General features: G+C 37.7%; 1 pseudogene; it reads left to right on the forward strand.

The window, feature by feature from the left end:
- Positions 1 to 12,626: 12,626 nt before the first annotated feature.
- Positions 12,627 to 18,972, forward strand: LOC123933705 (annotated as a pseudogene).
- Positions 18,973 to 19,205: the final 233 nt, after the last annotated feature.

Consider the following 19,205-nt stretch of genomic DNA (forward strand, 5'->3'; position numbering starts at 1 on the left):
CCCCCCAAAACTATTGATCTTAACTGTGTTTCAAACATTGGTTATGGACACAAGAACATTATGAAAGCTATTCACAATATCTCTATTATTGTGCATAAACTCAGAATATGTTAACTTAATTTGGGGACAGAATTATGTAGTTTTCTCCTTTACTAGAGAAACGACAGGTAGTTAAAATTTTGTAAAATGATTTACTCATCCATTTCATTTTGGTAAACCGCTAATTCTCCACAGTAAGATCCAGCCTCAGCATCACTCCTTACCTAAGAACAGGGCAAGTTCTTGGGTTTCATCCACCTTGTCACTTTCCAGTGGAACGTATGTGAATTTAGAAGTCTAACAGCTACCCCTTTTCTATTATAAAACTGAGCTGCTCAACTGGTTAAGCTTCTGACCTTTGGTTTCCACAAAGGTCATGATCTCAGGGCAGTTAGGTCAAGAGATCAAGCCCCAGAGTTGGGCTCTGGGCTCTGCAGGTAGTCTGCTGAAGGTTATCTCTGTCTGCTTCTCACTCCCCCTGCTCCGGGGCACTCTCTCTCCAAAATAAAAAAATCTTAAAAAAAAAAAACTGAGATATTTATGACAGACTTTGTTTCATTAGCTTATTCTCTTTACCTCACCTGATGACTTCCACGCTCATTCTACCCTTTGATAATGGCTTTAAGTTCTCACTTGTAGGTTGGATAATATAAGACACACTCCCTAAAGGAACTTACTGAACTTTCACTCTCTCCTATTAAGAGGGAAGAGGCTGCCATGCCTACTAGGGAAGGAGTCATCACTTTGTAGGCCGAAGTGGCCTATTAGGAGGAGCACCTGATCCCCTGAAGCAGAGGCTGGTGGCCAAAGTCTGATGACTGGTTCTTGTTATCCACAAGGATGCCCGCTGGGGATGTGTGATGCGGCTCCAAAGCCCACAACGAATGCTGCCTCAGCTGGGTGTGCCCAGAAGTGGCACCTGGAGGTAGCCTCCATGTTAATAGTGGGCTGTCATGGAGTTGGCTGCCCCATACCTGTTCCAGTGCTCGGCAACCCAGCCCAGGCCCCCTGGACCCTGTGGACTCCAACACAGCGGGAATGAACAGCATGGTCCGCCAAGTGCTGCATGGCTGGCAGCCCTCGGACAACCCAGTCTTTACAACCCCAGCCTGGCTGTGTGCCTCAGTTCACCCAAAGGTCTACATGCCCTATATGGTGCTTAGTCAGATGCTGCTATTTCTAGTCTGCGACTGGGGCATGTGGCTGATTGCACAGACGACCGCACATTTGCTACCTGGTGTACGTCTCCTGTGTGCTAGCCACATGGCCTCTGCTGTGGGCCACTGCTCTGAGCTTAGAGGGTCCAATCACAGCCCACCACTCCTTCAGTGGGCCTTGCCACGGCTTTGTATTCTGCCAAGCACCTCCTTCGAAGACTGGTGACCAATGTGCAGATAAATGTCTGGGTACTTGGTGCCATTACTGAGATCCTTGCTGTCTGCAAGCTCTGAAAGGGTTCATGGATCACCACAGGCCTGGGCCACTCATGAAATGGCAGCCTGTTCCTTTCTGATGCCTTCAGAGGACACTGCTGCTGTATTGAGCTGCAGAGCCACAATCCCACAGGCGGCTTGCAGGCAGTGTTGTGCTGTGTAGCTCTCTATGGCTCCTGAGCCATGGCTAACATATACTTAAGGTCAGAATGTTGTCTAGTAAGACATGCTTTGCTTTTCATTTCTACTTAAAGTGATAGAATATATCCTACAGAAGTAAGTGTTTAAAATGTAAATTGTTTTACTTATCTGTGAAGTGGTCATTATAGTAGATATTCTTTTTTTTTTTTTTTTTTTAAAGATGAGCAGTTTCCAGGGACTCAAGGGAAGGGAGGATATGAAGGTAGAACATAGGATTTTTTTAAAGATTTTATTTATTTATTTGACAGACAGAGATCACAAGTAGGCAGAGAGGCAGGCAGAGAGAGAGGAGGAAGCAGGCTCCCTGCCGAAGAGAGCCCGATGCGGGGCTCGATCCCAGGACCCTGGGATCATGACCTGAGCCAAGACAGAGGCTTTAACCCACTGAGCCACCCAGGTGCCCCATTATAGTAGATATTCTTAATTAATGCCAGACTGAGATAATTACCACTTAGCAAGCTAAGGAAACCACCTTAATGTTCTGTTAATTTCTCTTAAAAATGGTTGATTTTTTTATAAAGATTTTATTTATTTATTTATTTATTTATTTTATTTGAGAGAGAGAGACAGTGAGAGAGAACATGAGAGGCGAGAAGGTCAGAGGGAGAAGCAGACTCCCAGCGGAGATGGGAGCCCCATGTGGGACTCGATCCCGCGACTCCGGGATCGTGACCTGAGCTGAAGGCAGTTGCTTAACCAACTGAGCCACCCAGGTGCCCCTGATTTTTTTTTTTAATTAGCTTCAGGGTTCATCTTATGTTGAACACTTGTAACACTTTATTTTATGGCCAGAACCCCAAGTACAATACTAAATTGAGTTGAATAGTGACCATTCTAATCTCCTTCACAATCTCAGTGAAAACCTTTGACTGTTTCACCAATATTCCCTGGTATTGCCTTACTGTAGATAAATATTCTATCAAATTAAGGAAATTCCCTTCCGCTAAAAAAGAAAAAAAAAGAATCTGAGAAAATTCTTTTTATGAAGTATAATGCAGAATGAGGCTTTCAAATAAAATTTTTTAAAAGATTTTATTTATTTGACAGAGAGATAGATCACAAGTAGGTAGAGCAGCAGGCAGAGAGAGAAGAGGAAGCAGTATCCCCACTGAGCAGAGAGCCTAATGTGGGTCTTGATCCCAGGAACCCAAGAACATGACCACAGCCGAAGGCAGAGGCTCAATGCAGTGAGCCACCCAGGCACCCTCAAATGAAATTTAAACATACTGTTTAACCTTGCATTTCTACCTCTAGGAATCAGTCATGTAGAAATACACATGCACACGTTTATGCACAGCATATTCCCAGAAGTACCTAAATATCTATCAAACATACCTCCAATGAAAGACATAATGTATACAGTAATTACACAGACGATTTTGTTACAATCAATATTGTTGCATGTTCCCCACATCACATTGCTAAATGAACAAGTTCCAGAAAAAATACAAGCATGATACTTTCTTTTGGAAATAAAATACAATAAATTTGTATAAACACAAAAGAAACATCTGAAAGAACCCCCAGAACATCAAATGATGGTAATTTAGACATTTATACATGTCTTCATTTTTTGACATTTCACAACATGGTTTTCATGTATTAATTATACTGGATAAAAAAATCTGTTAATGAAATAAACATATGATTTCAATATAACAAGTTCAAAGATTTTGCTATTGTGCTATCAGTTCAGTAATGTCATTCAGAATACTGAAATTGACCAAAATCTGATATACCATCTATTGTTACAAATTTAGGCCCCTTTTTCATGTTTAAGGAATCCTTCATCTAAAATATCTAGTAATAAATATGTTAGGATGTTTATTTAAAAATTTCAAAACATGTGACTATCTAAATGCACAATTCCTAATGATTTTACTGTGTTTTTAATGTCAATATTACATGAACTTTACAGTAGCTTAGTGACCTCTGCTGGCTGGTTTCCAAAAGATTATAGAGTGATGGACATTGGGGAGGGTATGTGCTATGATGAATCCTGTGAATTGTGTTAGACTAATGAATCACAGACAGGTACCCCTGAAACAATAACACATTATATGTTAATAAAAAAGATTATTTTATGGTAATTTTTTAAAGGTTTTATTTATTTATTTGACAGAGAAAGAGAGATTATAAGTAGGCAGAGAGGCAGGCAGAGAGAGAGGGGGAAGCAGGCTTCCCGATGAGTGGAGAACCCAATGTGGGGCTCGATCCCAGTACCCTGAGACCACAACCTGAGCCGAAGGCAGTGGCTTAACCCACTGAGCCACCCAGGTGCCCCTATTTTATGGTAATTTTAAAACATTGCTACAAATAGCAGCAACTTGAGTATTCCCTAATTATCTCTAGATGTTGAATGAAGATCCTTTGGATGATTACATCCCAGCCACTATATGACTGTACCCACTAAGAAACCCAAGAATCAATGCAAAGAACTTACTGCCTGAACCCAGGTGACACCCAGAACTATGAGAGATAATAATAAAAAGATTATTGATGTTGTAGGCCCCTACATATGGACGCAGGTTCTTCTGAAGAGAAAGAACTCAGGAATGACATTTCTACATTTTTAAAAATTATACATATGTGACAATATCACAATTAAGAAATAATGGGAGCTACAAATGTTACATTTTGAAAGTAACTGTAGCTTAGAATGCACACAGTATATACACCAGAAACACTCCCTGAAGCACCAGGCCCTGGACAGTACAGACCTCTTCTTAATATAGCCATTATTCTCAAGAGCAGGAAGCAAAACAGGTTTTCATAACACAGAGAAGACAGACACTATACAGAATGCCAAGACAGAGAAATTTACCCTAAAAGTAAGAACAATAAGACATCACAACCAGGGATCTAATCAACACAGATATCAGTAATATGCCTGAACTGAAATTTAAAACAAACATCATAAAGATACTAGCTGGGATCAGGAAAAGCATACAAGTTACCAGTGAGTCCCTTACCACACAGGTAAGAGCTAGTCAGACCAAATGGGGGGAAAAAAAAGAAAAATAAAAAGGCTCTAAACAAGATGCAAAACCACTTGGATGTAATGACCACAAGGATGGAAGTGGCAGAAGAATGACTAAGTGATATAGAAGATAAAATTATGGGAAAAAATGATGCTGAAAAGAATAGGGAAAAAAAATATTGGACATGAATGTAGACTTTGGGAACTCAATGACTGCAGAAAGTGTAGTAACATTAGTATCATAAGAATCCTAAAGATGACGAAAGGGGAAAAGGGGCAGAAGAATTATTTGAGTAAAATATAACTGAAAACTTCCTTAATCCAATGAGGGAAGCAGACATCCAAATCCCGGAGGCACAGAAAACACCCAACAAAGTCAACAAAATCAGGCCAACACCAAGACTTATTGTAATACCATGTGCAAAATATAAAGATAGGGAAAGAATTCTGAAAGCAGTGAGGGAAAAGAAATCTCTAAACTACAAAGGAAGACAAATTCAATTAGCAGCAGATCTCCACAGATACCTGTCAGACCAAAAGAGAGTGGCATGATATATTCAACAAACCGAATGGGGAAAATATGCAGCCAAGAATACTTTATCCAGCAAGACCGTCATTCAGAATAAGAGAGATGAAGAGTTTATAGGACAACAAAAACTAAAGGAGTTTGTGACCACTACACTAGCCCTGCAAGAAATAAATAAAGGGGACTCTTTGAGTGGGAGAGAAAGACCAAAAGTGACAAGACTAGAATGGAACAGAGAAAATCGCAGGAAACTATGAAAAAAACAATTAATAAAGTAGCACTGAATACTTATCTATCAATAATTACTCTGAAGGTAGATGGACTAAAATTGTAAAACAAGACCCATCTGTAATCTGCCTACAAGAAACTCATTTTAGACCTAAAGATTCCTGCATATTGAAAGTGAGGGAATGGTGGAATATTAAACATGCAAATAAATGAAAAAAAAAACAGAAACAATAACAAAAAACAGAGCAATAATACATATATGAGACAAATAAGATTTTAAAGTTTTTTATTTTTATTTGACAGATGGAGATCACAAGTAGGTACAGAAGCAGGAAGAGAGAGAGGAGGATGCAGGCTTCCTGCTGTGAAGGGAGCCCAATGTAAGGCTTGATCCCAGGACCTTGGGATCATGACCTGAGATAAAGGCAGAAGCCTTAACTGACTGAGCCACCCAGATGCCCTGACAAATGAGATTTTAAACCAAGGACTGTAACAAGGGATGAAAAAGAGCATTGTATCATAATAAAGGGGAATATCCAACAAGAGGACCTAACAATTGTAAATATTTATGCCCCCACCTTGGAAGACCAAAATACATAAAACAACTAATAACAGACATAAAGGAACTCATTGATAATAAAGCAATAACAGTAGGGGACTTTAATATCCCACTCACAATAATGGACACATCACCTCAGCAGAAGCTCAACAAGGAAACAATGGCTTTGAAAGACACACTGGACCAGATAGAATTAACAGATACATTCAAAACATTTCATCCTAAAGCACCAAAATGCATATTCTTTTCAAGTGCACATGGGACATTCTCCAGAAAAGATCACATACAAGGTCACAAATCAGGCATCAAGAAGTACAAAAAGATTGAGATCTTTTCCGATCCCAATACTAGGAAACATAAAGTCAACCACAAGAAAAAAATTTGGAAAGACCACAAATGCATGGAAGTTATAGAGCATGCTACTAAGGAAAGGATGGGTCAAAGAGGAAATTAAAGAAGACATTATAGATGGAAAAAAAATGAAAATGAAAATATAACAATCGAATACCTTTGGGATTCAGTAAAAGCAGTCGTAAGAGGGAAGTATATTGCAATACAGGTCTACCTCAAGAAGCAAGAAAAGTCTCAAATACACAACTTAACCCTACATCTAATGGAGATAGAAAAAGAAGAGCATGTAAATCCTAGAGTCAGCAGAAGAAAGGAAATAATAAAGATTAGAGCAGAGACAAAAAATATAGTGGAAAAAACAGATCAATGAAAATAAGAGCTTATTCTTTGAAAGAATTAATATAATTAATAAACTTCTAACCAAGTTTATCAAAAAACGAGAGAAAGGACCTAAATAAATAAATAAAACCACAAATGAAAGGGGAAGGATACAACCAACACCACAGAAATACAAACAATTATAAGAGAACATTATGAAAAATTATATGCCAACTAGATGGGCAATCTGGAACAAATGGATAAATTCCTAGAAACATACAAACTAACAAAACTGGTAAAGGAAGAAGTAGAATATTTGAACAGACCCATAACCAGGAAAGAAATTGAATCGTAATCAAAACTCTCCCAAGAAACAAAGTCCAGGGCCAGATGGCTCCCCAGGGGAATTCTACCAGACATTTAAAGAAGAGTTAATACCTATTCTTTTCAAACTGCTCCAAAATAGAAATGTAAGGAAAACATTCAAACTCATTTTACAAGTCAAGCATTACCCTGATTCCAAAACTGACAAAGACACCACTAAAAAGGAGAAATACAGGCCAATACCCCTGATGAACATGGATGTAAAACTTCTCAACAAGATACTAGCAAATCAAATCCAGTATCACATTAACAGATTTAGTTGCCATGATCAAATGGGATTTATTCCTTGGGTTGCAGGGGTGGCACGATAGTTTGAAATCAATCAATATGATACACAACTCATGAGCCTTTCAATAGATACAAAAAAAGCATTTGACAGAATACAGCAAACTTTCTTAAAACTTCAACAAACTAGAAACAGATGGAGCATAACTCAACATCATAAACCTCATGCACAAAAGACCCACAGCTAATATCTTCAACAGGAAAAAACTGAGAGCTTTTCCCCTAAGGTCAGGACCATGACACAGATGTCCACTCTCACCGCTATTGTTCAACAGAGTACTAGAAGCCCTAGCCTCATCAATCAGAAAACAAAAAGACATAAAAGGCATCCAAATTGGCATGGATAAATTCAAATTTTCACTCTTTTTTTTTTTTTTAGAATGGAGTTGTTTTTTGTTTTTTTTTTTAAGATTTTATTCATTTACTTGGCAGAGAGAGAAATCACAAGTAGGCAGAGAGAGAGAGAGAGAGAGAGAGAGAAGCAGGCTCCCTGCTGAGCAGAGAGCCCGATGCGGGACTCGATCCCAGGACCCTGAGATCATGACCTGAGCCGAAGGCAGCGGCTTAACCCACTGAGCCACCCAGGCGCCCCAAATTTTCACTCTTTGCTGATGACTGAAACACAAATGAGATGAGAAAACACAAAAGACCCTACCAAAAATTTGCTGGAACTGATACATGAATTCACAAAGTTGCAGGATGTAAAATCAATGTACAGAAATCTGTTGCACTTCTATTCACCAATAATGAAGCAGTTGGAAGAAAAATCAAGGAAACAATTCCGTTTATAAATGCACCAAAAACTATAACATACCTAAGAATAAATCTAATCAAATGAGTGAAAGATGTGTACTCTGAAAACCATAGAGTACTCATGAAAGAAATTGAAGAACTGAAGGATGTGTGAAGAACTTACACAACTCAACAACACCACCACCACCAACAACAAAAGTAATCTAGTTAAAAAGTGGTCAGAAGACATAAACAGACATTTTTCCAAAGAAGACATAGAAGGCTAATAGACTCATGAAAAGATGCTCAACATCCCTCACCGACAGGAAATATGAATCAAAACTATAATGACATATTACCTCACAACTGTTAGAATGGCTAAAATCAACAACATGGGAAACAATAGGTGCTGGCAAGGATGTGAAGAAAGGGGAACCCTCTTGCACTGTTGATGGAAATGCAAACTGAGGCAGCCTCTCTGGAAAACAGTATGGAGATTCCTCAGAAAGTGAAAAATAGAGCTACCCTATGATCCAGGGATTGCTCTACTAGATATTGACTCAAAGAATGCAAAAATACTGATTCGAAGGGACACACACACCACTATGTTTATAGCAGCATTATCAACAATAACCAAATAATGGAAAGAGTCTAAATGTTCATTGATTGATGAATGGATAAAGAAGAGATGGCTCATGTATACAATGGAATATTACTCAGCCATAAAAAAGAATGAAATCTTGCCATTTGCAACGACATGGATGGATCTGGAGTGTAGTATGCTAAGCGAAGTAAGTCAAAGAAAGAAAAATACCCTATGATTTCACTCATATGAGTAATTTAAGAAATGAAGGAGATTAACATGGGGAAAGGAAAAGAGAGAGAGAGAGAGAAACAGGCAAACCAGACAACAGAATCTTAACTACAGAAGACAAATTGATGGTTACAAGGGGAGGTGGGTAGGGAATTGGTAAAATGGGTGATGGGCATTAAGGAGGGCTCTTGATGTGATGAGCACCAGGTATTGAATGGAAGTGGTGAATCACTAAATTTCACACCTGAAACTAATATTATACTCTATGTTAACTAACTGGAATTTAAGTAAAAATATGGAAGAAAAGATCAACAAGGACCTATAGCATTTGAAATATGACCCACTCTTTCAGCACGCTCTCAACTCATTGCAGCAGAAACTCCAGTGCAAGTAGATGCAGGTAAAATGAACTATTAAATAGACTCAAGATAAAAACAAAAAATCTGAATAGGCCTATAACAAAAATACATTGAATCTGCAATCAAAAACTACCTAGAAAGTACAGTTCATGCCCAAATGACTTCACTGATAATTCTAAGAATTTAAAAGATTACTATCAGCTCTTCAAAAAATCTTCCAAATAATAGAAAAGAAGTAAACATTTGCCAACATATTCAATAAGGTCCTGATATTACCAATACATAAGAACATCATTAGAAAACACTACAGACCAATATTTCTTATGAACATAGAATCAACTGCCCTCAACAAATGCTAGTTAGCCAGTTCCAAGGATATGCAAAAGGAATTATACACCAAGAAAAACTGGGATATATCCCAGGAATGCAAGAGTTGCCTTAACCACTGAAAAATCAATTATTATTATACCCCATGCCAATAGAATGAAAAACAAAAACTGCCTGGTTATCTCAATAAATGCAGAAAATTATTACAAAGTTCAATACCCTCAAGATACAAATACTCAGTAAACCAGTAATAGAAGGGAACATTCTCAAATGGATAAAAGGCATCTAAAAAAACCCACAGCCAACATCATACTTTCTGCTTAAGACTAAATGCTTTCTTCCTAAGATAAGGAACAAGATTATGACATCCATTCTCATCCTTTCAGCATCGTACTGAAGGTTCAAACCAAAACAACTATCTAGGCAAGAACATGAAATAAAGAAATCCACATTGGGTAGGAGGACAAAGCACTATTGAAATGGGCAGATGCCATGATCTTATATAGGGAAAAACTCTGGAAAATATATAATACACAACTGTAATAAACAATCTAAAATGAAATTAGGAATCCCAGTACAATACTGTCAAAAGAAGAAAATATTTCATAAATCGAAAAAGAAAGTGCAAAATGTATACTATAGAAACCACAAAACATTGCAGGAAGATACTTTAAAATTTCTAAATAAAAGGAAGGCCTCTCATATCCATGGATTTAAACAGCATTTTTGTAATAGCAATTCTTCAATTGGTACACAGCTCAACAAAATCTCTATCAAAACCCCAGCTGACTCTTTTACATGAATTAATAAGTCAGTCTTAAAATTTGTTTAGGTATACTAAAGTACCTAAAAAAAAATAGTCAATGTTTAAATTGGAAGAATTACACTGGTTTTAAAAATAATTACACTGTTACACTGAAAATAAATAAATAAATTTAAAATACTAATTACACTGCACAGGGTGTTGTATGTAAGTGATGAATCATTAAATCCTACATCTGAAACTATTATACTGTATGTTAACTAAGTGGAATTTAAATAAAGCTTGGAAGAAAAAAATACTAAATTATAATAATCAAGAGAGTGTGACATGGGTATACAGATAAGCAAATGGATCAACAGAATAGATTTTAGAACCAGAAATAGTGTTACACAGTGATGGCCCATTCATTTTTGAGAAGGGAATAAACATTTATTTTTTATTTATTTTTAATTTTATTTATTTATTTGACAGAGATCACAAGTAGGCAGAGAGGAAGGCAGGGGGAGGGGAGAAGCAGGCTCCCTGCTGAGCAGAGAGCCCAATGTGGGGCTCAATGCCAGGACCCTGAGATCATGACCTGAGCTAAAGGCAGAGGCTTTAACCCACTGAGCCACCCAGGTGCCCCTGAACACTCTTTTAAATAAGTTCTTCTGCGAAAACTTATTATCCATATGTAAAAGAATGAAGTTGGACACCCTACATCAAACCATATGCCAAAATTACTCAAAATGAATCAAATATCTACATGCAAGACTAGAACTATACAACTCTTAAGGAAAAAAACATAAGGTTAAAACTGTGATCTTGGATTTGGCAATGCTTGCTTAGATATGGTACCAAAAGCACAAGGAACCAAATCAAAAAGAGAGAAATTTGATGTTATCAAAATTTAAAACTTCTATTCTATAAAGGGCACCACAAAGAAAGTGAAAAGACAATCCACAGAATTGAGTATGTATTTGCAAATTATATCCTCAGTGGGGATTTATATCAGGCTTATATGAAAGCCTGCAATTCAATAATAATACAATTGAGTTTTTTAAATTAACAAAAGAAACCAATAATGAGTCAAAAGATTAAGTCAGTAATCAAAAAGCTCTTAACACAGAAACTCCAGAGCCAGACAGGTGAATTATGCCAAACATTTACAAATTGACTACCAAGCCTCAAACTCTTGCAAGATGTCAAAGAGGAGGACACATTTTCACTCTTTCTATGAAGCCAACATTACCTTAATACCAAAACCAGATAAAAGAATACACTGACATTCCTGATGAATACAGATGCAAAAATTCCCAACAAAATATCAGCAATGTGAATTCAAGAACCCATTAAAATAATTATACACCATGACCACTGGGAATTATCTCTGGATAGTTCAACCTATACAAATCAATAAATGCAATTCATCACATCACAACGACAAAAATCACGCAATTGATGATCTCTAGATACCGAAAAAGCATTTGAAAAAATACATCTTTTTTGATTAAAAAAACCTTTAGCAGATTGAGTATAGAAGGAAAGTACCTCAACATAATAAAAGCTATTTGTGATAAATCCACTGCTAACATTATAGTCAATGGCGAGAATCTGAAAGGATTTTCTCTGTAATCAAATATAAGACAAGGTCACCCATTCTCACTACTCCTATTCCAGAGAGTACTGGAAGTACTCACTAGAGCAATTAAGCAAGCCAAGGAAATAAAAGGCATCCAAATTGAGAATGAAGAAGCAGCATTATCACTATTTGATGATAATATGATCTTAAAAATAGAAAATCCAAAAACGTCATGAAAACACTTTTGGAATTAAGCAATGATTTCAGTAATGTGGCAGGTTATAAAATCAACTGTTTTAAAAAAGAAGAGCAAATTGGTCATTCTCAAGGGAGGGGAGGTGGAGGCATCTGGGAAAAGTAACTCCAAACCCCTCAAGCATGACTACAATGAGGTATGAGTTCATCTCCACAGGCATGACTATAATCAAAGAGATAAATAATAAGTGGTGGCAAGATACAGAAAATTGAAACCACTGAAGGTTACAGGTGGGAATTGTTTCACATTGTTCCAGTCATCAAACGTAGAGTTACCATATGACCCAACGATTCTACATCTGGATATAAATGGAAGAGAAAGAAAAACATGCCCACACAGACCATTTACATCCACCTTTTACCTCTTAAGTTTTCCACTTGCCATCAAAACAGTTTATATAATGTGTTTACTGTGAGATGTAGGAGTTATATTTTAACTTCCTAATGGATTTCTCCTTGGATATAAATACAAGTAATGACAACAGAGAGGTGGAATTTGAAAAGAAGCAGAATGTCTATGGAAAGGATTTCAGTTCTGCTACTGCTATAGCTGAGTTGCTACTTCAGCTCTAGGAGTTGTGGAAAGGTGCTGCTGTGAACCACAGAATATAGCCACTGGATCTATATAAAGAAAGTCCTGGTTGAACTTCTCCAGAGAGGTCATGAAGTGACTGTTCTGACATCTTCAGCTTCTCTTCTTATTGATCCCAAGAAACAATCTCCTCTTAAATTTGAGATATGCACTTCACCTTTAAATAAAAATGACACTGAGGTTTCTATGATGCAACTGGTCAAAAAATGGATATATGGTCTACCAAAATATACATTTTGGACATGTTTTTCACTAATTCAAGAAGACATTTTGAAATGTTCTCCCTGTCTTGAGAAACTCTGCAAAGATGCAGAGTTTAGGGCACCCGGATGACTCAGTTGCTTGAGTGATTCCCTTCAGCTCAGGTCATGATCCTGGAGTCCTGGGATCAAGTACTGCATCAGGAGTCCCTGCTCAGCAGGGGGTCTTCTTCTCCCCCTGCCCTTCCTCCTCGCATGCTCACTCATTCTCATTTTCTCTCTCTCTCGAATTAATAAATAAAATATTTTAAAAAAAGATGCAGAGTTTAAACAAGAAAATTATGACAAAACTACAAGAATTAAGGTTTGATGTCATTCATGCAGATGACATTGGACCCTGTGGTATGCTGCTGGCTAAGCTACTTAAAATATCTTTAGTGCACAGTCTTTGCTTCTCTCCTGGCAATGCATTTGAAAAGTATAGAAGAGGATTTCCTTTGACTCCATCTTATGTACCCGTTACTATGTCAGAATTAACTGAGCATATGACGTTCATGGAGAGAGTAGAAAGTATGATATATGTGCTTTATTTTGACTTTTGGTTTCAAACATTTAATGAGAAGAGTTGGGATCAGTTTTACAGTGAAGTATCAGGTAAGTCATGGGTTTTTTTTTTGTTCCACTTTTTATTTTTATTTCTTTTCAGCGTAACATTATTCATTGTTTTTGCATCACACCCAGTGCTCCATGCAATACGTGCCCTCCCTGTTACCCACCACCTGGATCCCCCAAAGTCCCACCCCCCCGCCCATTCAAAACCCTCAGGTTGTTTATCAGAGTCCATAGTCTCTCATGGTTCATCTCCCCTTCCAATTTCCCTCAACTCCCTTCTCCTCTCCATATCCCCATGTCCTCCATGTTATTTGTTATGCTCCACAAATAAGTGAGACCATATGATACTTGACTCTCTCTGCTTGACTTATTTCACTCAGCATAAACTCTTCCAGTCCCGTCCAGGTTGCTACAATAGTTTGGTATTCATCCTTTCTGATGGAGGCATAATACGCAATCGTGTATATGGACCACATCTTCCTTATCCATTCATCCATTGAAGGGCATCTTGGTTCTTTCCATAGTTTGATGACCGCGGCCATTGCTGCTATAAACACTGGGGTACAGATGGCTCTTCTTTTTACTACATCTGTATCTTTGGGGTAAATACCCAGTAGTGCAATTGCAGGGTCATAGGGAAGCTCTATTTTTATTTCTTGATGAATCTCCACACTGTTCTCCAGAGTGGCTGCACCAACTTGCATTCCCACCAACAGTGTAAGAGAGTTCCCCTTTCTCCAAATCCTCTCCAACACAAGTTGTTTCCTGTCTTGCTAATTTTGGCCATTCTAACTGGTGTAAGGTAATATCTCAATGTGGTTTTCATTTGAATCTCCCTGATGGCTAGTGATGATGAACATTTTTTCATGCGTCTGATAACCATTTGTATGTCTTCATTGGAGAAGTGTCTGCTCATATCTTCTGCCCATTTTTTGACATGATTATCTGTTTTGTGTGTGTTGAGTTTGAGGAATTCTTTATAGGTCCAGACCTTTTGTCTGTACTGTCATTTGCAAATATCTTCTCCCATTCCGTGGATGGCTTTTTGTTTTGTTGACTGTTTCCTTCGCTGTGCAGAAGCTTTTGATCTTGATGAATCCCAAAAGTTCATTTTTGCTTTTGTTTCCTTTGCCTTTGGAGATATATCTTGAAGAAGTTGCTGTGACTGATATTGAAGAGGTTACTGCCTATGTTCTCCTCTAGGATTCTGATGGATTCCTGTCTCATATTGAGGTGTTTTATCCATTTTGAGTTTATCTTTGTGTGTGGTGTAAGATAATGGTTGAGTTTCATTCTTCTACATATAGCTGTCCAGTTTTCCCAGCACCATTTATTGAAGAGACTGTCTATTTTCCACTGTATATTTTTTCCTATATTTCGAAGATTATTTGACCATAGAGTTGAGGGTCCATATTTGGGCTCTCTACTCTGTTCTACTGGTCTATGTGTCTGTATTTATGCCACTACAACACTGTTTTGGTGATCACAGCTTTGTAGTAAAGCTTGAAATCAGGTAATGTGATACCACCAGTTTTGTTTTTGTTTATCAACATTTCCTTAGCAATTCGGGGTCTGTTCTGATTCCATACAAATTTTAGAATTATTTGCTCCAGCTCTTTGAAAAATACTGGTGGAATTTTGATCGGAATGGCATTAAAAGTATAGATTTCTCGAGACACTATAGACATTTAACAATGTTTATTCTTCCAATCCAAGAGCATGGAATAGTCTTCCATCTTTTTGTGTCTTCTTCAATTTCTTTCATGAGTATTCTGTAGTTCCTCAAGTACAGCTCCTCTACCTCTTTGGTTAGGTTTATTCCCAGGTATCTTATGGTTCTTGGTGCTATAGTAAATGGAATCGATTCTCTAATTTCCCTTCCTGTATTTTCATTGTTAGTGTATAAGAAAGCCACTGATTTCTGTACATTGATTTTGTATCCTGCCACGTTACTGAATTGCTGTATGAGTTCTAGTAGTTTGGGGTGGAGTCTTTTGGGTTTTCCATATAAAGAATCATGTCATCAGCAAAGAGAGAGAGTTTGACTTCTTCATTGCCATTTTGGATACCTTTTATTTCTCTTTGTTGTCTGATTGCTGTTGCTAGGACTTCTAATACTATGTTGAACAAGAGTGGTGAGAATGGGCATCCTTGTCATGTTCCTGATCTCAATGGGAAGGCTGCAAGCTTTTTTCCATTGAGGATGATATCTGCTGTGGGTCTTTCATAGATAGATTTTATGAACTTCAGGAATGTTCCCTCTATCCCTATACTTTGAAGTGTTTTCATCAGGAATGGATGCTGGATTTTGTCATATGCTTTTTCTGCATCAATTGAGAGGACCATGGCTCTTCTCTCTTCTCTTATTGATGTGTTCTATCACACTGATTGATTTATGAATGTTGAACCAACCTTGTAACCCAGGGATGAATCCCACCTGGTCATGGGGGATAATTTTTTAATGTGCTGCTGGATCCTGTTTGCTAGGATCTTGTTGAGAATCTTAGCATCCATATTCATCAGTGATATTGGTCTTAAATTCTCCTTTTTTGCAGGGTCTTTGCCTGGTTTGGGGATCAGGGTAATGCTGGCTTCATAAGAAGGGTCTGGAAGTTTTCCTTCTGCTTCAATTCTTTGAAACAGCTTAAGGAGAATTGGTGTTATATCTGTTTTGAAAGTTTGGTAGAATTCCCCAGGGAATCCATCAGGTACTGGCCTCTTGTTTTTTGGGAGGCTTTTGATCACTGCTTCAATCTCATTACTAGATATCGGTCTATTCAGGTTGTCAATTTCTTCCTGGTTCAATTTTGGGAGTTTATAGTTTTCCAGGAATGCATCCATTTCATGTATGTTGCTTAGCTTAATGGCATATAACTGTCGGTAATAATTTCTGATGGTTGTTTCTACTTCCTTGGTGTTCATTGTGATCTCTCCCTTTTCATTCATAATTTTATTAATTTGGGCTTTCTCTCTTTTCTTTTAGATTAGTGTGGCCAATGGTTTATCAATCTTATTGATTCTTTCCAAAAAAACCAGCTTCTAGTTTCATTGATATGTTCTACTGTATCTCTGGTTTCTACCTCATTGATCTCTGCTCTAATCTTGATTATTTCCTTTCTTATATGTGGAGTTGGTTTGATTTGTTGTTGATTCTCCAGTTCTTTAAAGTGTAGAGACAGCTGGTGTATTCTGGATTTTTCAATTTTTTGAGGGAGGCTTGGATGGCTATGTATTTCCCCCTTAGGACCATCTTTGCTGTATCCCATACGTTTGGGACAGAAGTGTCTTCATTGTCATTGGTTTCCATGAATTGTTTAAGTTCATCTTTGATCTCCTGGTTGATCCAAGTATTCTTAAGCCAGGTGGTCTTTAGCTTCCAGGTGTTTGAGTTCCTTCCGAACTTTTCCTTGTGATTGAGGTCCAGTTTCAAAGCATTGTGATCTGAGAATATGCAGGGAATAATGTCAGTCTTTTGGTAGCAGTTGAGTCCTGCTTTGTGACCCAGTATGTGGTCTATTCTGGAGAAGGTTCCATGTGCACTTGAGAAGAATGTGTATTCTGTTGTTTTAGGGTGGAATGTTCTGTATATATCTATGAGGTCCATCTGGTCCAATGTTTCATTCAATGCTCTTGTTTCTTTATTGATTTTCTGCTTTGATGATCTGTCTATTACTGAGAGAGGCATGTTAAGATCTCTTACTATTAATGTATTCATATCAATATGACTCTTTATCTTGATTAATAGTTTTCTTATGTAATTGGCTGCTCCCATATTGGGGGTGTAGATATTTACAATTGTTAGATCATCTTGGTGGATAGACCCTTTAAGAATTATGTAGTGTCCTTCTGTATCTCTGACTACAGACTTTAGTTTAAAATCTAATTTATCTGATATGAGAATTGCTACCCTGGCCTTCTTTTGAGGTCCATTGGCATGAAAGATGCTTCTCCATCCCTTCACTTTCAGTCTGGGTGTATCCTTAGGTTCAAAATGGGTCTCTTGTAGACAACATATGGATCGGTCCTGTCGTTTTATCCAATCTGCAACCCTGTGTCATTTTATGGGCGCATTTAGGCCATTCACATTGAGAATAATTATTGATAGATACGTTTTTATTGACATCATGTTACCTTTGAAGTCTTTCTGTCTGTAGATTGTCTCTATATTTCTGGTCAATGATGTTACTAGGATTTTTTCTCTTTTATAGAACTCCCCTTAATATTTCCTGCAGTGTCAGCTTGGTGTTTGCAGTCTTTAAAGCCTTGCTGGTCTTGGAAACTCTTTATCTCCTCATCCATTTTGAATGTCAGTCTTGCTGGATAAAGTATTCTTGGCTGCATGTTCTTCTCATTTAGTGCCCGGAATATATTTTGCCAGAACTTCCTTGCTTGCCAGGTCTCTGTGGACAGGTCTGACATTATTCTAAAGGGCTTTCCTCTGTATGTAAGGAGCTTCTTTGTCCTATCTGCTTTCAAGAGGGTCTGCCTACAATTATAATTCTTCATTCTAACTATCAGGTGTCACGAGGACTTTTGAGAATCTAAAATCTTGGGGGTAAACCGTTCTGCCTCTAGTATATGAACACTGTTTCCATTCGTGAGATTGGGAAAATTTTCATAGACAACTTTTTCCACTATACCTTCCAGACTTCTTTCTTTCTCCTCCCCTTCAGGGATTCCAATAATTCTGACGTTGGAACGTTTCATGGCATCATTTATTTCCCTGATTCTGTTTTCGTGGCTTCTGAGCTGTTTGTTCCAGACTTCCTCCTGATCCTTTCTTTCTATCTGTTTGCCCTCCAGATCACTAATTCTATCTTCTGTATCAATTACCCTAGCTTTTAGAGAATTTAGATTAGATTGGAACTCATTGAGAGCATTTTGAACATCATCCCGGGTGGCTTTCAGTTCTGCCCTAACATTGTGAACATCCCTGGTGGCTTTCAGTTCTTCCCTAATCAATTCCATTTGGTCATCCATGGCTTTCTCCAACCTAGCTATTGCCTGGATAATTGTTAGCCTGAATTCCTTTTCTGACATATTGTCTATATCGATAGCCATTAGTTCTGTTGCAGAAGTCCATCCTCTGTATTTTTCTTCTGTTGGGCATTCCTCCTCCTAATCATTTTGGTGAGAGATGACTGAATGGATGTAGCTGGATGTATCAACTGTGGTGCAGTCAAGGTGCACTCTGGAACACTTCTGTACAATCAGGATTCCCCACCCAAATGAGAGAAAAAAGAAAAGAAAAGGAAAATGAAAAGAAAAAAAAGAGAGAGAGACAGAGACAGGGAAAAAGGGAAGATAAAAGAGAAGGCTCAGCCCCAATGGGCCCCAAGGCAAGGTAAGATTTATGAAGTATACAAACAAAAACAGACAAACAAAAAGACTGATAAAAGTATATGACAAGAGAAATATATATATATATATATATACATACAAAAAAAGGAAGAACCTCGTCAAAAAGAACCCCAAGTATAAGATTTATATACTATTAGGATAAACACAAATACACAGAAACACTGGCAGAAGGAAAAGATGAGAGAGTGGTTATAAATTCTCAGTGTGGGCGAGGAAGGATATTTTGATTCTTCCTGGATGTATCTTGATGTCTTTGTTAAAAGACTCAACTTTCCTAAGATAAAGGGGGATTAAAAATTGGTTTACCTATAGGGGTAGCATTGAT

This window comes from Meles meles, chromosome 2 (assembly GCF_922984935.1).
Source record: "Meles meles chromosome 2, mMelMel3.1 paternal haplotype, whole genome shotgun sequence".
In the NCBI taxonomy this organism is placed as follows: domain Eukaryota; kingdom Metazoa; phylum Chordata; class Mammalia; order Carnivora; family Mustelidae; genus Meles; species Meles meles.